The sequence below is a fragment of the Heliangelus exortis genome, chromosome 1 (assembly GCF_036169615.1).
Source record: "Heliangelus exortis chromosome 1, bHelExo1.hap1, whole genome shotgun sequence".
NCBI lineage: Eukaryota > Metazoa > Chordata > Aves > Apodiformes > Trochilidae > Heliangelus > Heliangelus exortis.
Genome location: NC_092422.1, coordinates 9,316,414 through 9,343,826, shown reverse-complemented (window position 1 = coordinate 9,343,826; position 27,413 = coordinate 9,316,414).

Here is a 27,413-nt window from a genome sequence, read left to right as displayed (position 1 = left end):
CTTCACCACATTATATTCCAGCTCAGGCATAAGAAACCGTTTGCTCAGTTTTTCCTTAGGGTGTAATTTCAACTAGTGGGAACTGTTCTTTTTTAAAGAAATTGTTTAGAAAGGGATAACTTTTTGCTGGTGTCAGAAATGAAGGTAAACCTGATGAGGGAAAAGTCAGATTTCCAATTAAATACAAGAATTTAACAATAAAAAAATTCTAACTTGAGCTGTGTAAGTGAACAGCTTAAGCCTGACCGGTATCACTGTCAGATGCTACTGTGAATCCTCCAAGGATGTTGTCCACTGACCTGACTTTTTATCTCATGGAATAAAATGGAACTTAGCATTGTTAGACAGCACTTAGCTGTCTAACAAATAAGCAAACAGCCACAAAATAGAAATACAACAATGATTTAGGTGGCATTTTACATAAATATCACCAACTTTTAAAGTGGCAAATTCCAGATAAAATGTCACAAGGATTCAGAAAGATCTCTACAGTGTTTTGTCACCAAGTGTTTTTTAATGGAAAGAGTTTAGTCAAGTAGTGTTATAAACTTTGGAATGAAGAGCTTTGCTGATATAAACACAACTTTATTCTCCACATCTGTCCCTTTATATCTAGATAATAATGCTTGAATACCCTATGGTTTCATCTCTTCCTGAAATAACAACATTGGTTACATTAAAAATCAAGGTATCCACAATTTTTTTTATTTAGTCTCAGCAACTGTTTTTTCTCTTGGGACAATAATGATCATAAATATATTGCTTTGAAATATGTATCTGGTTTTTGCCTTGTAGCAGAACTGTGCTCATTTTATTTGCATGGTAAACACAATATAATAAGTTCAAAATAATGATAACATGAAATCCTTTATCATAAGTATGCTCTAAGGATATGGCACAAGAACAATGTTATTTTCCAAGATCTTAATGTGTAACTTTTAAAGCATTTTTTCCATAGATGACATATGAAGCTTCCTCTTCACATTTCCATTTGTATGAGTTTCACATTCAGAACAAGTGTGCTGGACTGTGCTCTGTTTTAGTGTGCATCTGCAGTTTTCTTCATTGGATTGCTCCAACTGATGTCATGTAAACTACTGAAAGGTTTTGTGATATAATGACCACACATTTCTAATTTATTTAATTTAATTTCATTTCTGTTTACATTTTTCAAGATAGGTTTGGTTGATCCAGAAATCATCAGAGAAAATTTTACAGGAAAACAAAGCATAATTAATTTCTTCTGTATCAGATGACCAAAGGGAAATAAATCAGCTCCTCAAGGTAGCTAACTGTGTGTTATCACTTCCCCAGGCCAAATAGCCAATTCCCCTCAATAGCCACTGCAGCACTTGGCACTGAAAGCCTTTCATCCTGAATGATGTGTCTGGCTTTTTGCCTGACCTGTGCAGATGGTGGTTGAAGGCCAGAAAATATTTCTGTTAATGCTAATGTTTCTCCTCCTTTAGCCAAGGATATTGCAAACTCATGAGACCCCATCTGGGGTACTCTTTCCAGTTCTGTTGTGCCCAGTATAAAAAGGAGAGGAAACTACTGGAAGAGTACAGAGAAGAGCCACAAAGATGATCAGAGGGCTGAAGAACCTTTCCTTTGAAGACAGGCTGAGTTTGGATTGTTCAGCCTGGAAAAAGGAAGGCTCCTGGGGAGATTTTATAGTGGCCTTTCAGTACCTGAAAAGGCTACAGGAAAGCTGGGGAGGGACTTTTTACAAGGGCATGAATTGATAAGACAAGGGAAAATGGCTTTAAATTAGAAGAGGGCAGATTTTGATTGAATAAAGTGATTGACTGTGAGGGTGGTGAGACACTAGAACAGGTTTTCCAGGGAAATTGTGGATGTCCTCTCCCTGGAAGTTTCCAAGGTCAGATCGGATGGGGCTTGAAGCAGCCTGGTCTATTGGAAAGTGTCCCTGCCAATGGCAAGGGGGTTGAAGTTGATGATCTTAAGGTCCCTTCCAACCCAAACTATTCTATGACTCACCAACCAACCATCTTTATTATTTCAGAGTGGACATCAAAAAAAGGCAACTCACTTGCCAAAATTAAATGGATACTGTGCTTTGACACTGCCAGTGACAAAATGGAAATATCTCAGTGCCCACAGAAGGATCACGAAGTCATGGAGCTAATTAAAATAGAAAAGTCATCCACTACAAGGACAGATGGCCAAAATGCCCACAGAATGTTTAAAAGGTCCCAGGGGAGGACAAAAAAAAAAAAAAAAAAAAAAAAGCAAAAAAAAAAAGCGCTATTTTTCTATTTTCTCATTACCTTGTCTGACTCTCTGATTTTGCTTCTTATTAACTCCAAGGTCAAGATGAGCTGGATGAGGCCAGAGTTGAGCATAACAAGGTGAATGTTTCAGTCCAAAACCTTCCCTTACTCCCTATTTATGTAGGTCTAAGATTCATCCAGAATTAAGAGGTGTCTAGCATTCAGAGAGTTTTAAGATTTTGACAGTTGCTCTTAGAAGAATTAATCACAACTGAGTGGCTAGATGTCTAATTTGGGCAGGGGTGGAAGAGTTCTGCAGATGAGTGAAACAGGGAGTTCAAACAGTTATGGACTTTTACTTGCCTATAGCTGGATGAATAGCAGATGCTGATGTAGACTGAAAATAGGAAGGACAAATCATGGATTTATTTTTAAAAATTAAAACCTCCAGATGGCTAATTTATGGTTGATGACTTCAGGCTTTAGAGAGTAATCACATCACCTTATTTTAGGTATATAAATTAGATGCCAAAATTGGAAAGATGGTCTTTTTTTGTTCCCTCTGTAGCCAAAAGGGAGACACTGGTCTTTTAGAAGATGAATAAAATTTAGATTTGTACTGTGAACTTTAGTGAAGTGTGCTGCTTTCTAGTGATTTTAGACAAGGTATTGATAATTATCCTCTGTCTCAGGTGACCAGATGCCTATGGACTGTATGAATTGACTCTGTTCCCTAAGTAAAAAGATTTATATGAGCATAGACTCAATTCTCAAGATTCAGAAAGGACATAAATGTATGGGTTTCTTCAGGAGTCAGGCTGAACAGTAGAAATCAGTATTCTTTAAGTCTGGGATAGAGTACACACAGGAGAACTTTTACTTGGTATGCTCTGGAATAAATTCCAGATGAGGAAATAGTTAATTAAAATCAAACAAAAAGCATGGGGACAATGCAAATAATTCTACTTTTCTGTCAGGTACACAGATTAAAGCTGCCCATAGGCAGATTTAATTGACATGCATACCATTCATGAAATAGATAAACTGTACAAATACTGACCTTGCCACTATGAAACAGGGCAAAATTAATATTAGGATGCCTTTCATCCATTTTATGATGATTTATACTGGAGAAAATGATGATGAAAAAAATCTTGTATGCCAATGTATCTATTTAACATCCTCCGTGTATTTTACAGGGGGAAATATATAGTTGTTATAGCCCATGAAAGGAAAATAAAAATCCTTAATTTTAGAGTATCAAGGAAGTATAGGATTGTGTTGTGTAAAGCACAAATCTTTCAGTAGGATTTTCACTTACACTGCAAAAAATCCAAATGGTAATAACGATTGATTCACACCATTGGTTTGAGCAGCTGGGAACTGAAACTGATTTCCTTCATCCTGTCCTGAGGATGTCTGTTATGTAACTATTCTCCCCTAAGTGTCTAGCACCTGAGGCAGATGCTAAAGCATTACACAGGTTCTTTCTGAAATCAGTATCATAATGCTCATGTTGGACCACTTCCTATTCCTTATCAGAGCCTAAAGTAGGTTTCACATACTGCCAGTGTGGTAGGCACTGTCTGCTAACTTGTAGGGACAGCTTCTAATGCCATTAAAAGAGGTAGGGCTGAATTCATTGACTCCTAAGTACACATTAACCTGAAGTGGGATTTTCATCATCAGTCAACAGTGTGATTTATTTATTTATTCATTGATTTACTCTGGCTCTACTTTCTTCTTGAAACATGGAAAAATGTGTAAGGTGTAAGTAACGTATCTGATGACAAATGAAATATTGAATAAAATCTAACTATCTCCTTGAAATTAAATTTAATATAGAATATTGTCCTGCAGTAGCAAAGAAAGCCAACAGGATGCTGGGCTTCATCAACAAAAGCGTCACCAGTAGAAATAGAGAAGTCATCATCCTGCTCAGTACTTGTCAGGCCACACCTGGAATACTGTGTTCTGTTCTGGTCTCCACTGTTCAAAAAAGGTGCAGGCAGGGTGTAGAGGGTCCAATGAAGGGCCACAAGGATGATCAAAGGACTGGGAAGCCTGCCCTATGAGGAAAGGCTGAGAGAACCAGAGAAGAGAAGATTTAAGGGTGACCTTATTGTCATTTTCCAGTATTTAAAGGGTGGCTACAGAGAAGATAGAGACTCCCTTTTTCAAATGAATCACGTGGAAAAGATGAGAGACAGTGGGTGGAGGTTACGCCTGGGGAGATTCCGATTGGACAAAGGAGGAAAAAATTTCCCGAGAGCAATCAGCTACTGGAATAATTTCTCCAGGGAAGTGATAGATCTGCCAACACTGGATGCTTTTAAGATTCAGTTCAACCAGGTACTGGGCTGTCTTGTCAGGACCATGCTTTTGACAAGAAAAGTTGAACCAGATGCTTTCTGAGGTTCCTTCCAATCTGGTATTCTGATTCTATGATGTATGTGAAGACATATGACGACATAGTGATGCAGTGTGTGTGAAGCTGATCTGAAGACTTTGTAGTGTAAATGTATCAATGTTGTGAAGATAGGTTATTTTCTGATTACGCCAGCAATTTTATTTGAATTGTCATTCTGCTTAGATGATAATAACAAGAACCATAGCAACAGCAGTCCTGGCAGCTAATGCAACTAATGGATTGTTTCCAGTTCTGTCCTTAGTTGCAGTCACATGATCACATTACCAAGACAGATACAGTAATAATTCCTCTGACTTGCACCCCAAAGCAAGGGTACACATCTTCAAAACTGCAGGCAGAAGACTGTACAAGAAGAGTTCCAGTGGTGAATGGTGGTTTATTGCTATGTTTACTGCTACATTTAATAAGTGATGCCATAAAGAACACTATAGTTTTTTAGAGTAATAGAATACTCAAAATAAGTAAATATCTTGGGTGAAAGTAATTTGCCATACAGAAGACAGCAACACTTTGTCATGGAAAAACTATCTGTAAAAAGATTATTCACTTGGGAAGCATGGCTCTGATCTTCAAAATTCACCTTCAAGCTACCATAACTCTACACAAATGAAGTTGCAATTAATTTTTTCAGCCTTCCAAGGTACAGTCATCAGCATTCTGACAGTATGTATAATTTTCTTTTTATAGTTATAAAACTGCAGCAACAGAAGATGACAGCTTGTGCTGGTTAAATGGAACCCTGCAGTGGCATTTCCTGATAACACAGAAGATTATGTATGGCACCTGCACAGCCCTGGGATTATGAAGGACCGGGATATGAAAAGACAAAGAAAACCTTAGGGGAAGAGGATAATCTATATTTAGCCATTTTGTGACAAGAGTAACAGAAACTCTGCTGGGGAAGAAGAGAAGAGGACCTCAGGCGAGTTTACTCTTTCCAGCTAATTTTATGTAACACATCACAGTGTGATAGCCTTGGTATGAGAACAAGCCCAGGGGTGAAATGTTTCTTTCAGATTCATTGAAGTTCTTGTGGTAATTAAGCTTTATGTAAACAGCTCCACTCTGGGATAGCTCAGGTTTGCTTTGTCACCATTGAGCCTTACTCTGACATGAAACACTACTGATAACCCTTGGATCCTGGCTGCCTGGTCTTGTATACTGTGTCAGATCTTAGCTCTCTTTGAGCTTCTCACTAGATTTCATCACTGTTTTCCTGTATGAAAACAAGTTCTGCAAGAACCATAAGTGTGCATCTCTTTACTCAGTGTTTTTCTATACACTTTTCTAGACCACTACCGTGATATCATCTACTAAGTCTCCTGTTTCAAAGGCTTCTAAAATTTCTTCCTAACTCACTCTCTCTTCTGCCATGTCAACAAATTGTACATTTTCTCCTTGAAGTCATATATAATCTGTTGCTGCAGATGTTATTTATTTCTCCTTCAGTAGTATTTTCTATGACCCCACAGCTACATTATTTTCTTGGCCTTAGGTCTGAAAGGACTTTTGTCATGCAGCAGTATATTTATCTTCATACATGAGCTCAGTCATCTTCATTATTAAGAAGACTTCAATTACAATAATATTTCAATGTTTATATGTATTAAAAAATACCCCATAAGCAGCAATGAAAAAGACTTAGGGACATAATACATGCATTATTTCCTTAAAACTGTTGTGCAGTATATAAAGCATACTATGCCTTCTCACCTTCCTTGTTAAAAAACACAGAATAATTTCTGCTTTCTGCTTGCTCTAGAAGTCCTTCAGTGTGAAAAATATCTTGTGTTCTGAAACAGCTTAACAAAAAAGATCTTTTTAACAATTGGAAATCCATGTCCAGTTTTTTTAACAACGAGAAATCCATGAATTCTCATCCTGTGTCTCGATGAGAGTGAATGCTGCTCAGCTCTTCCATTCTTACAGGGAATTTCTGCAGCCATAATTTGTAACTTGGGGAAGCTCAGATATCTCCACACACCTCTTTATAGTATTTCTCATTAAGCAGAAGCCTTCTTAGGAAGACTTTTTAGCTGTGCCTTCTGAAATTTATCACATTTGATTTTTGTAGCTGATAGAATAATGAATCTGGGTGAGCAGTTGCCCTGTGCTCACCATGTAATCAGATGAGCAAGATTACATAAACTGTATCAGATGTGTGCACTCAGAAAACAACCTCAGGTCTTAGGAGCAATGATTCACTCTCTGAAGGTACCACACTCTTACTATTTTCTATAGTGATGTTTATAATGTCTTACCAATGCCTATAATATCTATAACCAAAATGCTCACTTAGATACTTAGTTTGTATGAGGAATCTAAGTCTAGTTTAATTCTAAAGAGTCATGTAAACAGTACATCTAGGTTGGCTGGCTTTAAGATTTATATGCCATTTGTTGGAGCTGATCCACTGATGATTATGGAAATAATCTCATGAAAAGTCTCATCCAGGATGGCCTTCATGCTTTTCTGTTACAGCCAGACACAGAGCGAATTGAGAGTAGGGCAGAAATGAATGGAAGTGTAGCAAAAAAGTGAACAGATTTTTTTAAGTATGTGGGTAGAAAGTCTTGGAATAGGACACAGAGGGACAACCTTTCCAAAACAGGCAAGCCTTTTTAAATAGTTTATCCATGCCTCACAATATAATGCTAAGTGGAAACTTTCAGACCCTTTTAATAACATGGATCAGATTATATTAGCATAATATCATGTATTGATGGCAGTTCTAGTCCCCGAAGTATTTTCTAATTCAACATCTCTTATTAATTCTCCCCACTGCCTGGCACTTTTTATAACTACTGTGCCTTTTTTTGATCCGTATATAAATTTGTCTAAAAGAAGCAAGCTAAGCTACTGACGTTTTAAAAAATATTTTTCCCAGCTGGAAATTGCAATATATTTTCATGGTTTTTCTGATGAGAAGATATTACCTTCTCATCTCCTGCTATACATTACAGGTTTTTTTTCTTTTCATTTTTTAAGCAGAGAATATATTGCAGTCAAATGAGCTAAAGTCATTTGCTAAATAAAAGGTATACACTAGAGAGAGCTTTCAAACAATCAAATCATGTTTATGAAGTATGATAGAGATTGTGTCCTTGTACTCTTTTAGAAGAAATAAGAAATCAATTTTCTCTGCAATATTTATTTTTCAAAATAACAATTCTGAAGCAAACTGGTAGTTTATGTGTAGTACAGCAATTCTGTCAGCCTCATCATGCTGCTAAATATAAGCTGGCAAACTGTGACATAACTAGACTAGATCTTATTCATAAGGATCATATTTTGCTGAAAAAAACAAAATTCTCTCTTTGGAGTGGTTTTGAACTTTCAAGGGGAGATAATATCCTGGCAGTAAGACATTCCCTTAGGCAGTTTGAGAGTACTTAGGGGATATCATCAGTGATGTGGGCATCACTGCCCACGTCTCAGTACAGTCCTAGTTCTTCCCATCAGGTCTGAGGTATGGTCACTGAAATGTCTTGATCTAGAAAGGTAAAGTAGAATTTTGTGTACAGGAACAACATTTTTCATTCCCAAAGTTTCATTTCTGAAAGTATTTTCTTATGTATGTAAGTGTCACTAAAGCAACTCTAGGGATAGAGTAGGAAGGCCTTATGTGCAAAGCACTGTACCCACGGAGGCAGCTGAAGAAGCATGCACACCCACATGCACACACAGACATCTAGTGGCTAAATAACCATGTCTGTAATGCTAAATTCCTTGAGCTGAGGGAAGAATGGTGAAGAACAACAGTGACCTTAAGTAGCATAGTTAAGTAGTACTGAGATAAGGAGATCACTGCAGAATGATCTCGATTCAGAGCCAACAAAAATTGCTGTAATTCCTCAGCCAGGAACATAATTGGAATCATGTACATGTTAAAACTGACAGTTTTAACATTTTTTGCTTCATGCTCTGAAGTAAGATAAAAATCACCATGACCCTTTATCTGTCCCAAGAGCTTACAATAGTTAACTACTAAATTCCAGAAATGGTCTTTTATGCATACGAAGTGACAAGCAGAGGTTACACAGCCACCTTGTCCAGTGGAAGCTGTACTTACAGATGTTGCAAAAATCACAGGTTTACTGTGGATATTGCCTGTTACAACCCACATAAGTCTGTGTATCTGACCTGGGAACAGTTGTGCAGCTTCTTAATCCTGTCCTTTTTTAGATGGAGACTGAATCTTTTTAGATGGAGTCTGATTAAATTAATTAATGTAATATTGGTACAGGACCTGAAGGGAATGCCAAGGGGAGCTGCTTGCATTTCAGCAGCTTTAAGGACTGTCATAGACCCTGGCAGAGGGTGAAAACACTTTTCACATGAGTTGGAGCTAATCTCGGCATTAATGAAATAATACCAATTGTTTGTCTTACCAGCAATAAGTCTGAGGGCAAGAGTTCATGGTATAATTGTATGATGATCAATTGTTCATAAAAAATCCTAACAGCAGCAAAAGATATGTGTTTGACCAGATCAAGGTCAGAGAAGAACTGGAAAACCTATCCCCACGCCAGTCATAGAAGCACAAGGATGAAGCTCTCTCTTGTATTAGAAAGGTATTTTATGAAACTGCTTAAAAATAACAGACACTCAAGAAGAGATTGGAAATTGAAGATTTAAGAATTAAGCCAGCTGAAGAAGCCTGGCTTAAATTTTTTTGGTGCTCAGCTCTGATGAATGTCTAACGAACTGCATCCCAGCATGACCTTTTCATGCCTATGTCAGCAGAAAGAGAAGAAATGGGGAAGCATCGTGAACAAATTGAAAACAGACTAAGATGACCATGGACCGATTCATATAATTCATCTAGGGGCTGAAGACAAAACTTTGAAGCAGCTCTGCTCCTCCTCTTTCCCTTCATCTGATAAAGAAATTGTTCTGATTTGAGGACCAAAATATATAGGGAACACGTGAATGAAGACATAAGGTCTGTGAACCACAGAGCTTTTCCCACCTCTTGTTGAGACCCATTCACGCAAAGCTGTTCAAATATGATGAGGTATCACATCCAGTGTGCTCAGCTGCACAGGGCTACAGTGACAGGGAAGCCTTTCTCAGTATCCTTACTGTCAGTTGCTCTAAAACTAACTGTAGTTTATAAGTCAACATATACACGGGCTCCACCTGACCCTAATTTGAGAATTATAGCATATAACTCAGTGAATATGGGCAAGAAGATGTGTAATTAGATATAACCGGTCTTTCCATGTATAACTTCAATGACTATGTCACCAAAGCTTTAATCTCTTTATTTTCCTGCCACCATCTCTTATCTTTAATCTAATTTCCTTTATGATTGAAATTGAAGTTAAATAACATTTAAAGCCTATAGCTGCCATTTAGCTTGAAGAAATGTTTCTAGAGAAGTACAATAAGACTTCTGCATCTCTTTTATAAGGATAGTTCACTATTTCTCTCTGTTTAGTCATAATCATACAGCCTTTTCCTAGGTCTCTAGAGACCCCCAGCAGTAGGTGTTGTGTGACTGAAGGCTGGCCAAAAACATATCAAAGAGTACAACTGCAGCTCAATACTGAAAGCATAGAAATTGGGGCAGAAATCTACAGGAGGAGTTTTTCCTGCTGTAAATCTCAATAGACTCTCCAAGCAAGTATGCAAACACATGTTTCAAACACTGTTTACAGAGATACCTTTTTAAAAAATGGTAAATCAGTCTAGCTCTATGAGAGGATCATCGTTATGCAAATTGTATCTTGGAGAGCTTAAAATAAGCAAGCCTCTTCTTTCAGAAGAAATGCATGATTGAACTGTCAAATATTACTTAATAAGAAGATTATATTGGATTTGTTTTTACTTAACACTGTTTTACAGAGAACAGTTTCTCTCTGTTCATTTTTAGCAAGCCAGTTCCTTTTGGGATGTTGGTTTGGATTTGGCATTAGTCTTCACTGACATAGGTCTAATTATTTCACTTGAGTTCTTTATCATAAGACTCAACATATCGTATAAATTTATATAAATAGAAGGCTTCATGCATGCTATAATCCAAGTACTGAGACAGAAGGCAGGGAAATAAAGAGAGAAGCCTGGCTTTGTGCTTTAGACCCATGAATATGTAGGTTGAAATGAAAGATTGTTCAGCAGCAGACTTGTATGATTCAGGTTCCTAATTTGTTTTCTATTTAATTCTCTTTCTATTGATTTCTAAAATACATCAATATGTTATATACATAAACAGGCATTTGGAAAATCAATGTTCCAAGAAGTTGGGTGAATTTAATATATTGAATTAAAAAATGAAAGAAGAGTAAAATCATGAACCATAGTAACATAAAAATAAGGTAAATCAGGAGGGGGAAAGAGCTTAATTTTTTAATTCATCTAATGAGGTAGGCTATGTGTTATGGGTGTTAGCAGCAATCCTCAGCTTTTTGATGAAATATTACATCAGAGAGTTGCAGAATCTGATCTCCAAAAAAGTGTACACACTGGAGATTTCCCAGGTTGTCTTAGGACAAGACAACCACAGATTCATAATACAATAATTTGCTTCTGCAGTACAGATCACTTAAATTTACAGCTGGTTGATGGATAAGAGGCAAGTACAGAAGGAGATGCAGCTAGAGAGCCCAGAATGCACCCGAGAGGGAAGCTGAAAGGGTCTGAGGAAAGAATTAATTTGCCCCTGGGAAAACACTTCTTGTATCCAGTGAGAGAACATCCAGAAAAGACACAATTGGTCATTATCTACTCTCTTCTTCAGTCCCCTCTGTGTTAGCAGCTATACCTATATAACTGTATACCTACTATACATTTCACAGGGCTAGAGGGAGGAGAAAAAAAGGATGAAAACCATCTGCTTGTGAAATCAGTTTGCTTGCCACAATGAGACTGAGGCACCAGCTCAGATAGCCATGGAAGTAACTTGTACATATTTCTTTACAACAGCTATTTAACTGAGAACCAAGAAGACAACCAAATAAAAAAGAAGTTGTTAGGAATCAACAAGAAGAAAGAATTCCAGATTAATTTTATTAATTCCGTTGCATAGTGCTTTGCCTATATAACTTTTTCTTGTCTGAACTTCAAAGAGTTTCAAACAGCATTGAAACAGATTCATCCCTGTTACTCAGCAATTTCATCCTTCATAGATGTCTTTGAAAATCTTTGCCTCAGTTCCAAAGAAAGAGATGTTATGCAAATTAAAACAACGTAATTCCTCCGGAATTGCTGGATATGTTCAGTTTAAACTAGTGAGAGCTGCACAGAGACAGAAGGGATAAAACTCTGAGTCTTCTGATCCCAGGAGCATTACCTCTCTGTGCCTGAGCTAAGGACCATGTGCAGTGCATCCCAATCCCATGGCCCTTGCCTATCACGCTCCTCCTAGTAATGAGCCAGAGGCTAAGCAAGTTGTGATGCCTTACAAGAACCTTCATGCAGGAGGCTTCTTGAGTGGTGGAAATGAGCTTTAAGGATGAACTAGATACACTGTAGTCTAAGAACAAGGCAGATGTAAGACAAAGCAAAAGGATTTACTTACACATTTTGCTTTTTATAAAGAGCCCAATTTACATCTATGTAGTGACCAGGCAAGGGTTCAATTACTTCACTTCAGCTGGCTCCAGCTAATTGTGTCCATGCTGACAGGAGGGGAGTGGGATCACTTTATATATGGCTCTCCTCTTCTGGGAGCCAGCTGTTTAACTCCAGGCTTTAACAAGAGTGTGAGCTGGCCCAGGTGCGTGACAGATGACTGGGGAGACAGTCATCCTGAATGAGATCCAGCTTTACACTGATACAACATCAAAAACATATTAAAGCTCCTAAAAAGAATAAGCATTTTTCTAGGCAGACAGACAATGTAACTCATGCTAAAAAAAAAAGGTCATCTTTTTGTCATTTACATAATTGATTTTGATAATGCATGACTTCAGTACTGAGATATGCCTCAGTGAACAGTTAGTTAAATACTGATTTGATGTTTGAGAGCAATGCATACCTTGCTGGCACACAGGACACTAACAAAATATTGACTCAGTCCTTGTCAGCAGCTGTGGAAGTCCAGTGCCCTTTGGCTTTAAGAAAACTAATCTACAAAGTGCAAATACATGCGTGCATGGACGTTGCTATTTCCCATCTGAATGGTAGTTGCTGGGGGATGTGATGTAGAAACAACAGCCAAGATGTTGACATACAATTGTCACACCTGGTGGTAATGCCCTAGTCATGTTCAAACTCTTGTTTATAGACAAAGAGGAAACATAACATAAACCAATAATTTATTGCTAGTACTATTGCTCTTCACAGTTTAATCAAAGTAGTATTATAATTCCAGATGTAGTTTGTACAGAAAGAAAAAATATGGAGCGTCTCAATAATCATAATCATAATAAATTAAAACTGTTAGACACACCCTTTTTCCCAGAATTATCCTCATTTCAGCTGTTCCTTAACCTGGGTGGTTTCACTCTGGGGTGGCATGGGGCTGTAAGGGTGAATTGTCAGCACCTGTATTACTTCATCATGAGAAATATGATGTTCATGTTTGATGTTCATGTTTCTTCTTTAGTCTAGGATCCATTTGGGTTATTTTAATGATTTTAAACATGCCTTTGCACCCAGTTTTTCTACATTTTTCTGCAATTCCACGTAACATATTACTATATATGATGCCCTTTATATGTTTGTTAGCCCTAAAGTCTGCTCCAGGACTGTGTTTCTTTAACTGACCATTTACAAGTTGTTTAAAGCCATGGGGTCCACAGTACCAGGCTGGGCCCCATCTCTTATTGTCCCATGCCTCCCCTCCTCTGTGCCACATCCTTTGTGTCCACTTCTCAAGACCTCAGCTGTCATACCAGGCCTGTATTTCTCTAAGCAACATCTTTGCATAATAGTCACAAATATCTCTTTTAAACCAGAATAACTGCTAGTCACTGCCATTTGTATAAACCTTACAAAGATAACAAAAGCAAAACAAATTAGACACTGACATCTGTCAGTTAACCAAATTGCTGTCACAGCTAAAGCAGTTACAGCTGCAGATTGGTGAACCTTAGGCAGAGCAAGATGGGCAAGCCTCACTCCTGAGCCCTGTAAGATCAGTAAAAAACTTGTACCTCGTTACTAGCAATAGCAGTGCTGTATCACAGGACTACACAAATACACACTGCACATGGTTTCCTCTTCGGAGATTTTAATACAGGCTGTGGAAACTAGAGCCAGAGGAGGTAACCCAGATCATCCCAGTTTCCCCTGGTCTCAAGATTTCCTGTGAGAGTAATCTCTAATCCCCTTTTCTACAGACCTGTTCCCTGCTCATTTGAGGGCCTGGCTACAAGGAAAGGTGTCAATAACATCCATTCAGGATAACTAGGGCAACTAACTTGTTTTTACAGCAGTCTAAACCACACCAAATACCTGGGTTGGAAACCAAACAACAGCATCCAAAACCAAACAACAGAGATTGCATATCACAGCTTTCAATATGTGAAATTGGGTTCCAGAATTACTTTAAGGTCTAACTGTTCAAGATGATGCAGTACAAATGGGTACTGGCCCATGTGCCTTTCAATTTATGTTGGTAGTTGACAGTATGCATTATAGTGACTTAATAGTATATTTATCACAAGTAGCAGTGTGTAATGAATGAATATTTAATAAGCCTCCATTATGCTTAGAAGTGTCCTGTTTCAAACCATTAGATCATTACTTTAATAAGGTATTTTCTACTGCAGAGGAGTTAAAGCAAACACAGCAATTCTTTGAAGCCAGGTGACTGCTTAAGGCTCAATAAAAAAAGAAAGTAGAATTACTAATTCAAAGAAATACGAAACCAAATCTAGGTAAGAGACCATACAGAGAAAAAGAAGCTTTGAATTTTATTTTTGCTTTTTCTGGGTAACGTGCTGGTTTGGAAACAAGCAATTAGTACTAGCAAGGTAAGAGCTTTGGCTTTCACTACTGGGGATGAAATAGATTTTCAGTCATTAATTGTCTGCTTTGTTGGTTTCTTTGCCCTGCCTCTGGGTTGGAACTAACTAAAAATCATAGCTTATGAGGTTTTAAATGAGGAGTATCCCTTTAACTGTCTCATATTGCTTGGTCTTTACTTGGAGGTTATTTATTACCTTAGTTTGGGAAGAAAACACAGTGCAAGGCTTAAGGCAATAGAAGCTGTGAGCTTGTAAAACCTGGTCTTGTAGCTCCTGCATATCGTGTGATAGGATGCAGAGTTAGCTTATGCTAACTTATGTAAGAGAGAGATTTAGATGCCTAAAGAGATGAACAGTTGCCTGATCAGATCTTTAGAAGCACTTGAGTTGTGAGAAGTTAAGTGTGAGGCTGGATGTCCACAGTATATCTGATTCCCTAGGTGCATATCTAATCAGAGCAATGAAAGATTTTCAATCAAAAGAATTAGAAAGAAAATTATGACCGTGGATACTTTTATTAATCTTATTATGATTTATCTGCAGACTAATAATTACAGGTCTAATTCAGAGTTCACAGAATTCAATGAAATATTTTCTACAGCCTAGATAGATTTTATATCAGGTTTTCATAATTATAGGAAGCCATTCTGAATGAGAAATTAATCTCGTATAATGTATTTGTGGATAATATGGTAATAGGAAATGGGCACATATTTTAAAATATTTGCTATAAATTATTCACCCAATTAAATTGTATCTAGATAGACAGATAAAGGAGGCATGCATTAATAATTACATATTCCATATAACCATTGGCAACATGATGAAACAGATTTATCATGAAAGATCTGTCCATCAGTAGAAATATTCACTGTGAAATATTTCAAAGACTCGTATTTGACTTCAGGTCACCAACTAATAAACAAAGAATGGCTGGAGGCTGGCACTGTTCGAAAATCAAGATCAGGCAGGAAAATGTTATGTGGCAGAAGCAGTGCTTTTAATACATTACTCTACTCTTAGCTCCTCTTGCAGATGCTATGTCAGTGTGATTATTCTTTTAGGAAATGTCAAATGGGAAGAGATCAATGGAGAATATTTAGGTGTAGGACCTAGCCCTCAGGTATTCTGTAATTTCTCATAGGGAATTTTTAAACATAACGATGTCATGAATTAAATTCTTGTTAAAATTAATGAGTTCAAGGTTTTATCCTTACAGCAGTCTCTATATCTTCTGTTTGAGCTTAGGATACTTGTCATTTCCCTCCATTCCGACTTGACCTCAATTTAAAAAAAATAAATTGATTAAAATCAGTTATGTCTAACATACAAAATGAATCCCTTCCAGATATAAGAGAGAGGACAATTCATGGTAAATTTAGGTGTAGCTGCTACCCATTTTTAGTTTCATGCTTTTCTGTGTATGCAGTCCTCTGTGTGTGCAAGGCTGGGTACAAGATTACAACTCTGTGTGCATGGCTCAGCACGTGTGCATGAATGATTCTACATCCATGAACCATGACCTCCTTGTGCTTTTGGGTCTGTTTGGCTTCATGTGTGCATTCTGGTGTGCATGTGTGTACACGTGTGTATGGCTCCATCTGCTTCAGGGTGAAGAGGGAAAGGGGTGTTCTTCATGCTGTGCATATATGCTCACAATATAAACTTTGTTTCTTTCCAAGCTTAACATGGCATAGCAGCTCCATTGTGGCTTATCTCACTTTAGTGGCCTAAAGAATTATCTGTAAATGGACACGAGATAATTCAATCTTCATGCTGCATTAGTTCTCAGCAGAAATGCAAGGAAGTTTCAGTTATAGAATTTAATAGTGTGGTAAGGAGGCTATTAGAGTGCATTGTATGGACTGCTTTATTGTAGTGATTTCACATAATACCATGAAAATAACTCCAAATCATCACCCTCAGGATTGCATAGCTTGTCACTGTCATTTCCCTCTTGGATAATGCCACCTCTGAATGTGTGACAGTGTTTATCTGCAGATAGAAAATAATTAAAATGGAAATTTGGAAATTTCAGTGTGAAGAGAAAAAAATAATGTCCTGATATGATACTATTTTGCCCAATTTTCCCGCCTGTCATATTATGGATGTGTGCATGCTATGTGTTTATGCTTGCAGGTATTCATAGCTGTATCTGAAACAAGTTTATTGAGCCAGTCAGAAAAGGTGTACTTCTCATGGTAGACCTTCAGAATGTAAGGAAAAAGGCACTTTTATTGGTGTTACTGTTCCAGACATTCACCCTAGAACCATGTTTCACTGTGAACAAATTTAATAATATTGCCAGAGGTATGAACCAGATTTGTCTGATGTGAAATGAGATGGCCAATAGATAAATTTCCAAAAGATTCACCATGTGCTGAAGGCAGCAGAGAATCCAAACCTTTGGTGGATTAGTGAGTTAATTCATAAACTTATCAATGATAGAAACAGGGATCTGTGGGTTAATATAGCTTCATACCACACCCATTATACCAGAGCTGAAGTTCTGAATGGTGCTTTCAGGTGCTGCTCAGGATACTGAGGAGGAAAAAAGACAGGGGGGGACATAGATCTGGTACTCCAAGAAGGTCCTTTAAGTAGCCACCAAGTTACTGCCATTTACTGCCTCCCAGTGTGCCTGGGTCTCCAGAGACTGCCTTGGGGAGAGATGGGGTCAGTTCTTCCCATTCCTTCATGTTTACTCATCCTGTCACTGCTCACCTGTGAGGGAAAGGAAAGCAACATTTAGCTAACAGTTGCTCTCTTCTCTCTGAGGGATCTGGCAGCATGAGAAGCCCACATGGGAGACTAATGACATTTACCACGCACTATTAATGCCAGGGTGGGCAAGTGGAAGGACCCACATCTGAGCCTGTAATTAATAAAGTAGAAGGGTGAGGCTGACCAGCAGGAGATAAGGAATCATTCCTGCAAAGGGACCAGAAGGCCTGCAGTTGTATCCACCACAGTGGTGGAACCTCCCTGTTGCTGCTCACCAATGGGTAATGATTGCAGATGGAGAAGCTGCTGGGAACTTCACTCACCAGCTGCTGCCACACATCTGTTCAGATGGGTGGCTTCAAAACTTTTCCCCAGGGCTCCTGCAGCTGCAAAGCAAAAGCCAAGCTCTGCCTCCAGAAAGCTGTGAAGCAAGACACGTGCTTGCTCCCCTCACTGTACCTGTAAGGAGCACGGGAGGGGTGGGAAAGATTTGGAAGCTCTAGCTAATAAAAAAGCTATGGAAATGAAATAAGAAAAAGGTAAATGAGAGCCACACGTTATCAATGCTCACTAATGGGTGCATAATGTTGGTGAAAAGTAGGTCTCAACTTTTTCTTTGTTGCAAACCTCTGTACTGCCCAGATTGTTTTCTTGTAAAAACCTGGAACAAACTTTAAAATAACAGGCTCTGAAATCAGCTGGGAAGTTGAGTACAGTAAGTTTACTGACAGTCCTCAGCTTTTGTTTGGACCTTGTCTTTTAGACAAGTCAAGAATGGTTGGAAAGAATCAGACAACCTGACATCCCCAGACTCAGCATCAGGATTCCCTGAAGTGGAATCCCACCAAGCTGAGAACAAGTAGCAAGGACATATAGAAAGCAAGAAGCTGAAGAGTGCTAGCAAGCTCACGGTCCATGGTGGTGTTCACCTCTCATGTAAGACAGTGCCCTAACATGGAGCTGTTGCTGACACTTTGAAGTTGGCCAGATATAGAAAACCACCAATAAGAAAATGGACCTTTTTCATCAGGTTTACTCAAGCAGTAGCAGGCTGGCTAGTGACATTGTAGCAGCTCCCACACTACTCCCATGAGAGGAGTAGTTTTGCATAAAACATAAACCTTGAAGACTTGTGTGACACAATCAAATCCTTATAAATTATTTCTTCCACATTATTACTTACTGGCTGCACACAGTGGTGAAGGTCACATTGTACTGGTCTTTGCAAAGGCAGACCCACATATCTGCAAGTGGGAGAACAGCTGAGCTTCATTTCACTAGAAATTATTTAAGCGTCTAAGAAACACTGAAAGAGAATCAAGTCTGTATCCATCACAGAGCCCCCTTTACTCTTTTGATAAAATTTCCACTGTCAATGAGAAAAAGGATTTGCAGGTAAGCCTAAACAAAAAAGCAGGTTCTAAAAAATCAAAGCGTATTTCTTCTTCTATTCTAATAAAGATTCCATGCTTAGGTTGTTCAGTGCATGAGCAGGAGGATTCTCAGCTGTGTGTGTATCACCTGTATGGGCTTTGCTAGGGCAGAAAGAGAGTAACAATTCTGTTAGATTTAAGAAAGAAAGATGTCCAGTTCTGAATACTACAGAAAATCAAACGCTGTTTTTATCTTTTCTTTGAGGATCAAACTTCAGTTTCAAGAGAATAATGATCTCAGTCTCTCTTCACCTCTTCATGTAGCTATTTTATGTAAAGAATGAGGAGTGCAGTAGAGGAAAGGGATTAAAAGGAGACCCCAGCTTGCAACAGATGAGATTAACAAAAATGTATGACCACTGTCTTCGCTACAAATGAGATATATTCTTCACAAATTCATTCTACTTGTGACTTTCAGTTTAAGTAGTACATGCACAACTGTCGTCTTTGGAACCTCTTTGTGTATTTGTATGAGATTTGTGCCACAAATTATAAAATAGTCAGAATTTTCAAACATTACTATTTCCATCTGTTAGAGGCTTCTCTTCGATTAAAAACTATGATGTTGTCCAAGAAGAATTCAGCTGCACCCAAGGAAGTGTTTTGAAGTAAATGACTTTTAAGTGGGCAAGAGTTCACTTCTTGAGGGTGAAGAAAAGGAAAGAACCTTTATAGGGCAGGGATAGCAGTTCCTGGCTTTTAGGACTACCCAGGTGGATCAGTGCTGCCAGGCAGACTGACATCAGGTTTGGATCACAGCAGGGGGAGAGCTGCAGTTGTCAGGAGAATAATAAGCTGAAAAATAATAGAGCAAAAAACAAAAAAAATTCAACACAGAGGATCCTAGTAGTGTTTTTATTGATTTGCAGATCAAGGATAATGAGTACTGTGCCTTCATCTCCTAATTATCAGTTAATGACACTTTGTAGGCACTGGTAGAGCTCAGTTACATAAAGTGTGGCCCCTTTCATGGTGACAGCTGACTTTCTCATTTCCTCCCAACACAACAGATTTGAGTTACATGGTATTACAGAGTCTTTTCCACCCCTCCATACTCTTAAAAGTATTTTATGAGATTGTAAATGAAGTTGTCTTGTTCTTTGAGGTTATTTTCTACAACAGTTTCATTTCTGCCTTTTTCTCCTTTATTTTTTTTTTTATTGAATGCTAAAGGATAAAATGTAAAACAGCATCAGTGAAAGAAGCTAAAAACAAATATATCTTTAATGTACTGGGAGAGAGGAATTAAATTGTATTTCCACCTCCCCAGTCTAATATCTTGTAGAATATGAAATGGAACAGAGTAAGCTCTTTTACTATTTCAGCTCCTAGCAGTGTAGTTATAGTCAAAGATGTTTCATGCTTCCCATTATAAACGCTCATTTTCATGGCTTTAGAAAATATCATAAAAATTCACTCTTGATTGAAACTTGCTCAATAAGGTCATAACCTAAGAACAATTTCAGAGAAACATTGGGTGAAATCGGGTTGATGGAGAGTCAGGTAGCCTATTTAGCACACTGAGTTACCTGGAAATCAAATCCCAAGAATTTTATCGATGTTCAAAATATTGAAGTGTAAAAAGATAACCTGCTGTGACAGATGGAATCAGTGCCTTCACAGTGCTCCCCTGTGAATTAACACAGATCAGGAATGCATCATCAATAGGTCACATCAAATGCATTGCTACTTTTCAGAAAATTGAGCTACGGAATGCTTGAAGTACATGGAGGAGAAGGGAGGGAAGACAACAGGCTGGAGCTGATCAGCCATGTGAGTGTCATTGGTGCTCTCAAGTAGTTTCTATCTCCAAAATGCCATTGTCCTTCAAGTTGGAGCCTGTCTAAACACCTTTTCTTGGCACCATATTTTTTTTCCTAGAGTATTTTTTCAGTGAACAGGAATAGCATCATGGGCAAAACTGATCTAAGGATCCTCACCTGCTGCCACTTAAAGCAAATTGTGCTGCCAAACAGAATCACAGTTCTATATAAACATGCATATATATATATATATATATATATATATATATATGTATAGACACACACATACACAAGTTTGTGTGCACAAGTATATGTACACATACATACACAAATAAATGTACTTACATAATGGGAATTACTTTGTTTCATTATAATCTTTTTAGAAAGGTGGATTTCCCACTCACAACCAGGACTGCTGAAGCTCCCACTCAGCCCCAGCCCCAGCCTTGTTAACATTGCTGCAACAGAAATGCAAGGTATGGGGAATCCACAAACTACCCCTACTCTTTCTACCTCTGCAAGTCAAGTGTGTATCTAACTGTTGTGTTCTGGCACCAGTTGTCTATCTCAGGAAATACTTATTTGGCTGTACATTATGGAACACATAAAAAGAAGAGACTGAGGATTTATATCACAATTATGTGATAAAGGAACGAAATGAGGGCATAGCAAGATCAGCTTAAATATATATGAAGCAGAGACTCCTAAGGAACTACAGTAGTTTCTGTGCTTTGTTGCTTTTTCACTCTACATTTGTGGGTTTGCAGCTCTTCTCTTCCTTGCAGCTTGATGAGTTTATAGACTGATGCCAGTACAACCAGCAGAACTAAATAACTTTTTTTCAGGATAGTACTGCATAAGTGTTAATTGATTATACCTGCTTGGTGCTGTGGTCTAAGCAGATTGGAGATGTTTCTTTCAAATATATCTAACTTTGGAACTTGAAATCATCTTCACAAAGGCCTCAGCAGAAAGTTGCTGAAGGAGGGCTTCAGTGGCTGATACCTATATCCCCTTGCTTTACTTTGGGATTTTGACTTCTGTGTATGTCACTCAAACTGTCATCTATCATTCACCTCAGTGTAATGTTTTATTATGTATCATCTGAGTTCTGATAATGATGAATAACAGGCACATAGTACTTGAAAGGTGAAATGGACTTTTGCTGATTCCCATTCCCTGCATCTGCAGTGGATAGAGACTTTCTTTCTTTGTTTTTTTTTTCTTTCTTTCTTGCTTGCTTTCTTCTTGCTTGTTTTTCTTCCTTCCTATAAAACAATAAAATATTACCACATGATATTTTGCCACATGATTTGTGGCAAAGAAAAAGAATAGTTAGTGATTCATATTTTGGGGGGTTCAGTGGGCTTATTTATTTTCCAAGCAAGGTCATTTTCTGTAAATTATAGACACAAAAGGCAACTTTTAAAATCCTCCTTTCCAATAATACTCACTGACTTCTTACATGAAAATGAACTATGCCAGCCTGTAAAGAGCACAGACTGTAAAATAATTAAATTCATTCTTATTAAAATGGCCAGTCATTTGCTGCAAAAGTACAATTTGTGGTGTCAGAAGAAGTAATTTTTTAAATAAGATATTCATCCAACTATTCATAATGAGATTTAATCAGTAGATTGTATGCAGAATTTAAATAAAAAATGTCTAAAATCATCATAGTGAATTATTAAAAGTTGATATCTTGGGGAAGGGGGGAATAAATTCCGTATTTGCAGTGCTGTGAGAAAGGGAAAGAGGAAAAGATGGATTAGATCAATGAATGTGCCTATTTTTCATTCTCAAAAATTCTCATCTTCCTGCTGAGCTCAGAGGGTTCTGTACTAGCAAGCATAGTGTTTAATTCTTACAAGCTCCTCAGTAAGATAAGATCTTAAAACCTATCAGCTTTTAATAAACCATCATATTTTTGTGCCTTCGGAGATGTCACTTGAACATAGTTATTAGTCTAATCTACAGCACAGGTTTCCCAGTAGCTTGGCCAAAGCATACCAAACTTCATACATATTGTATTGAACCATATTTTCTGTCCTGTGGTTCCCTCATTTGCTCATGTAGCTCTCACTCTGCAAAAACACAGGCTTTCTTTCTCTTTCTTGGACAATAGTTGCTAGAGGCTACTCAGGCAATCCCACTGGCTTATGAAATGAAAAATTCATGTATGATGCATTTACCTCTTTCAAAAACTGGCACTTATGTGTGTGTAGGAAGATTACCTGAAGCACATTTGGCAGTTTTGCAGAGTTCCAATATGTGCTGCCTGTATAAGTAAGCAATTTTCTAGCAACATGGCAGGTAAAAGGGAACCTTTAGAAGTTCTTTCTTTTTCACTTTAGCCACTGGTGACCTACAGATTTTTCTAAAAATATGTAGCAGGCAAAATATAATTGTTTGAATTTAAAAAGCAATGCTAAACAGCCACAATATGCTGTTGATACTTTTCTGTATGGTTTCTGGTATATGTCAGGCTGTAATGCACAGGATTAGAGGCTTGTAATATGTCTTGCTCACTGACATTCTCAGTTCATTGGAAAAAATGAAAAGTCTAATTCTGTGCTTGTTTAAAAAAGCACAAATAATAAGAAGCTATTATAATATGCGACAAGAAAGTATATAAATTGCATTTACTAATCTGTTATGCCTGAGAACATGTCCCTTACACAAAGAAAGCCTTTCATTCCTGCAGATCTGATTCTCCAGTGATGCTCATTATAATCTAATGTAATTTCATCTATTTTAACAGCATTATACTTCAGTAACACTGGTGTGATGGAGTAGAGAATTAGAGAATTGTTTATATAAAGCAGCTGACAGTCCTTCCTGCACAACAGGCAAAGGAGTTAGAGTTTAATCCAGTTGCTAGTGCTCATGTTCTGCAGTCAGTCAGTTGCAGCAACTCAAAGAATTGTTTCACTCTGATACTATCTCTGGCTTCTTGTTAGGGCTCTGTGCCTGCCCTCAGCACTGTGGCAGCACAACTGCTTGGCTCTGGAACAGAGGTGGCTGATGCCACCTTCTTTGAGCATGGACTGAGTGTGACTGCCTGCACCTTCAAGGTCCCTCATAATCTGCAGAAACCCTTGGGAAACCCATTCTGATGCAAAGCAGCTTTGACGAGTTAATTTCCCTGAACTTCTGCTGATAAACAACACTGGCATATTATGCCAATAAACAATAAGAGATACTAAAACAAAGTATGGTTGCTGAACCTCTTTTGTTCCCATACCCACTACTTGGTGTAGCAAGCAAAGAAGAAATTGGCACAGCATACAATGTGTTCTCCCAGCCTTCAGCAGCCAGTGCCACTGGCTTCAACTCTAATTTACTGGCACCAAAGAAATGAATTTATTAAATAATACCAGAATAACAGAGTTCTGCCATTATTGAGAAGTGTATTAATAGTGGCAGATAATAAAACAGTAAGGAAAGGCAGCCCTTAGGTTTCTGTGGCAGCCCTTAGGTTTCCTGAACAGAAAACATGTCTGAGCAACAGCAGCAATGTAGTAATGTCACTGAATATAGTGATATCTTCTTTCTATTAAAATGCTTCATTCTCCAGAATCAATACTGTATGTAATTCTACTAAGTCAGATATATGGTTAACATGCTAGCCTCCTAAGTACAGATTATAATTAAGTCTCGTCTGAGCTTCCATGAATTCATAATAAAAGACAGCAGTAATTTATTTGGCATAGAAAATAAAGTGACAAGACACCCAGAGAGATGCCTAGACAATTGCTCAGTTTCTTACTGCTGGGAACTTAGTACTTGATAAATGAATTAGTAAAATATTCAAAATGGCTCTGTGTGTGATCACAGAGTGGAGCTGTCTGAAATGACTTATGCTGGCATGCCCGATGGTTCCTAACAGCTATAAAAATACAGCTCTTTGAGTTAGATTTACTAACATTTTGTATCAGCTCAGAAGCCAAAAATAGCACTAATAACTTAAGTGCTGGTGATTATACTGGTACAAAATGAATGTGTGATTTAGGAAATTAAATAAATTTGGTAGCTATGTGAAAGCACTGGGAATATCCAACCATTTGGATAGATTATTTTTTTAAATTATTATTTATGAAAGACTCTCTGTACTCTGTGCTTCAGACTAATCCCTGAGGTGTGTTCAGGCAATTGCTTATGTTTGTGGAAGGTACTTATCCTCACAAAAGAACAAAAAGACTGCTGATGAGCCGTTCAATTTCTAACTTACAACCCAAATTTTCTTCTAATTTTTATTAAGGTGTCTTTGATTCTGGCATTCAAATTTTTATTCATGTAACACTTAAGATCATGGTTTCCATGGTCTTAGTAGTAACAAATCCACTTTTAGAAGCAATTACTGTTTCTGTTTTCTCTAGGTACAGAAAGGTACAGTATAAAATATTTATAAGTGCATAAGCAATCTTTGGGACAGCTGGTATATTAAAACCTTCACATTCCAAAATCAGACCCAGGGTCCAAAAACAGCAGAATAATTGACACAATGATAAAATTATTAGAAACACAGAAAGAGAAATAAGATTTTAAGGCATCAAGTCAGCCCTGCCTATTCTTGTCGAGAATAACCATGTCAGACAGCCTGAATAATCCATCTAGCAAGCTGCTCTTCAGAATTCCTCCATGTTTTTGTCTCCATTACTGCTGTAATTCAAAAGCTCTTACAGAACATAAATCTCTGTAATTATCTGCCTACATTTATTTGTATCCATGTTATACCTATGTATTTGCACACCAGTTCTGTCCTGTTGACTGTGTGGCTCTTCCTCCTCCTGCTGTTCAATTCCAGAAATATTTTCAAGGAAAATTGAGGGTTTGAACAAACAAAGCTATTTCATTTCTATCCCATTTACTGACCACCTTAGAAGACGTCTTCTACTTCTTTTTCAACCTTAATATTTTCAGAGCATGAGAGATTAGGATGGTGCTGGAAAAGATCTCAGTTTCTTGTAGAACTATATCAGTAATCCCTTATCTCTACAGGAAAAACCTTGATGATTTATTAGCATTCTAAAATCATTTAATAAATTTACTTTCTCTTTTTCTTCAGCTGTTTTCAACCAATAATCTCACAGTTGGTGGTACTGCACATCAGCTTCCTCTCTAAATTATTTGTTTTCCTCCTTCTTCTAGTCCTGGATTTCACTTGCATCTTTTGATCTGATATTCTGACTGCCCTATTTGTTAATGCACCATCAAATTGAGTCAAGAGCAAATTTCATTGCAAGACTCACTTTTTTAGTTGAATGCTAGTTCGCTATTTCTTTTATTATATCTTTCAAAGATTAGAGCAGCCCATATTTTGATAGTTCTCTCTCCACATCTATACTTCTTAATATCTATGTCATAACCTTCTTCATTGATGACTCCTGGTTTTTGCCATTTTTTTTAAGGACCTTACTTATTTTCTAGCCTGTGTCTTGACTGATTAGCCATCCATTCAGGAATGAAGTTCCTTTCAACAAGATTTCCTTGATTTCTCTTGACAGGGACAGGATCTTGACAGTACATTTCTTTGACCCTGAAAAAAATTCATATATTCTTGTTTTCTGTGAACGTAGTCTTCTTAAAGTTCACTGCTCAGCAAGTTTCAAAAGCACGATCCTCTATTACAGGCATTATTTAGTCATTTGTACATGTAACTGAAACCACATCATGATCACTTGGAATAAAAAAGAAAAGAGGTCTATTATTTTGTCCTCATTTCCTTTCAAAATTAGACCTGAAGCAACAGTATGTTGTGTAGTTCTCTTAACTTTCATGGAAAATTCTGGTCAATGCAATAATTTCTGATTTCTTTCTGGAAAAGGGAAAAAAATAGTCAATAGTAGCTCAAGTTCTTCCCTTTTGTTTCACAGTCTATGCAGCAGTTTGCAAATCAATCCAAATCTCTGCTGAAAACTGACATAATACTTTTCCTAACTACTGCAGGAGTTCTGATACGGTCTTGACTTATATTGACTTTTTGCTGAATTTCAGGTATCTAGTCTCACTTATGGTGATCTCTCATCTATTACAGTAGGATCTGCACTCAACTATTCTTTATAACCCACTAGAGCATGCCCAGAAGTCCCTCATCTACACAGTTTTCAAGTATCTACAGGGATAGTGACTCCACCACCTCCCTGGGCATCCGAAGAGTGCAGAAATATCACATCTCTCAAACTCCTTTTCTTTCCCCTACTTTAAAACTTATTTAATGATTCTAAATGGTCTGATCCAGACTTTGCACTCCTCAGATATTAGGCTGAAGAACATGTTTTTTCCATAAATACCTCTAGGTAGTTGAATATCCCTGAACTGTTTTGATTTAATAAACTTATTAGACATGCCTTCATCTTTATTATCTTTTCCTCTCATTTTCTTTATCAATGGTCTGAAAAAAAAAGCAATGTGGGCGATCATCTGTCTCTTAGCACTGCCAGGTATGTTCTGTGGGCTGATGGAGTTATCCTGGAGATAAGATGCTTCTTGGTGAATTGCATTTATGAGAAATTATAGAAGCAGAATTAACAGAAGATCTGGAGTGTGTACAGCAAATTTCAGATGAAAACACTGAAAATTGTTTCAGGTCAGGATATTAACATTTCCAGAGCAAAATTTTCAGTGTATTAAAGAGATGAAGATATGGAAGCTGCAAAAGGTCAGCTGGAAAACAGTGCAAGGACCAGAAAAAAGGCCTTCAACTGAAATCTTGTAAACATGGTCTGAAATATGAACTGTAATGGTGCTCTGCTTTCCAGTGGGAAACAAAAGTCCGCAAAGGTAGCAATAATGGACAAGTAGGCTCTAAAACAATTGTTACTTCTACAAAAACCATCATACTTGTAAGTTAATCACTGATTTTACAATTTAAAAATGCAATCATGCAACCTTTCTTCTCTTATACCCAG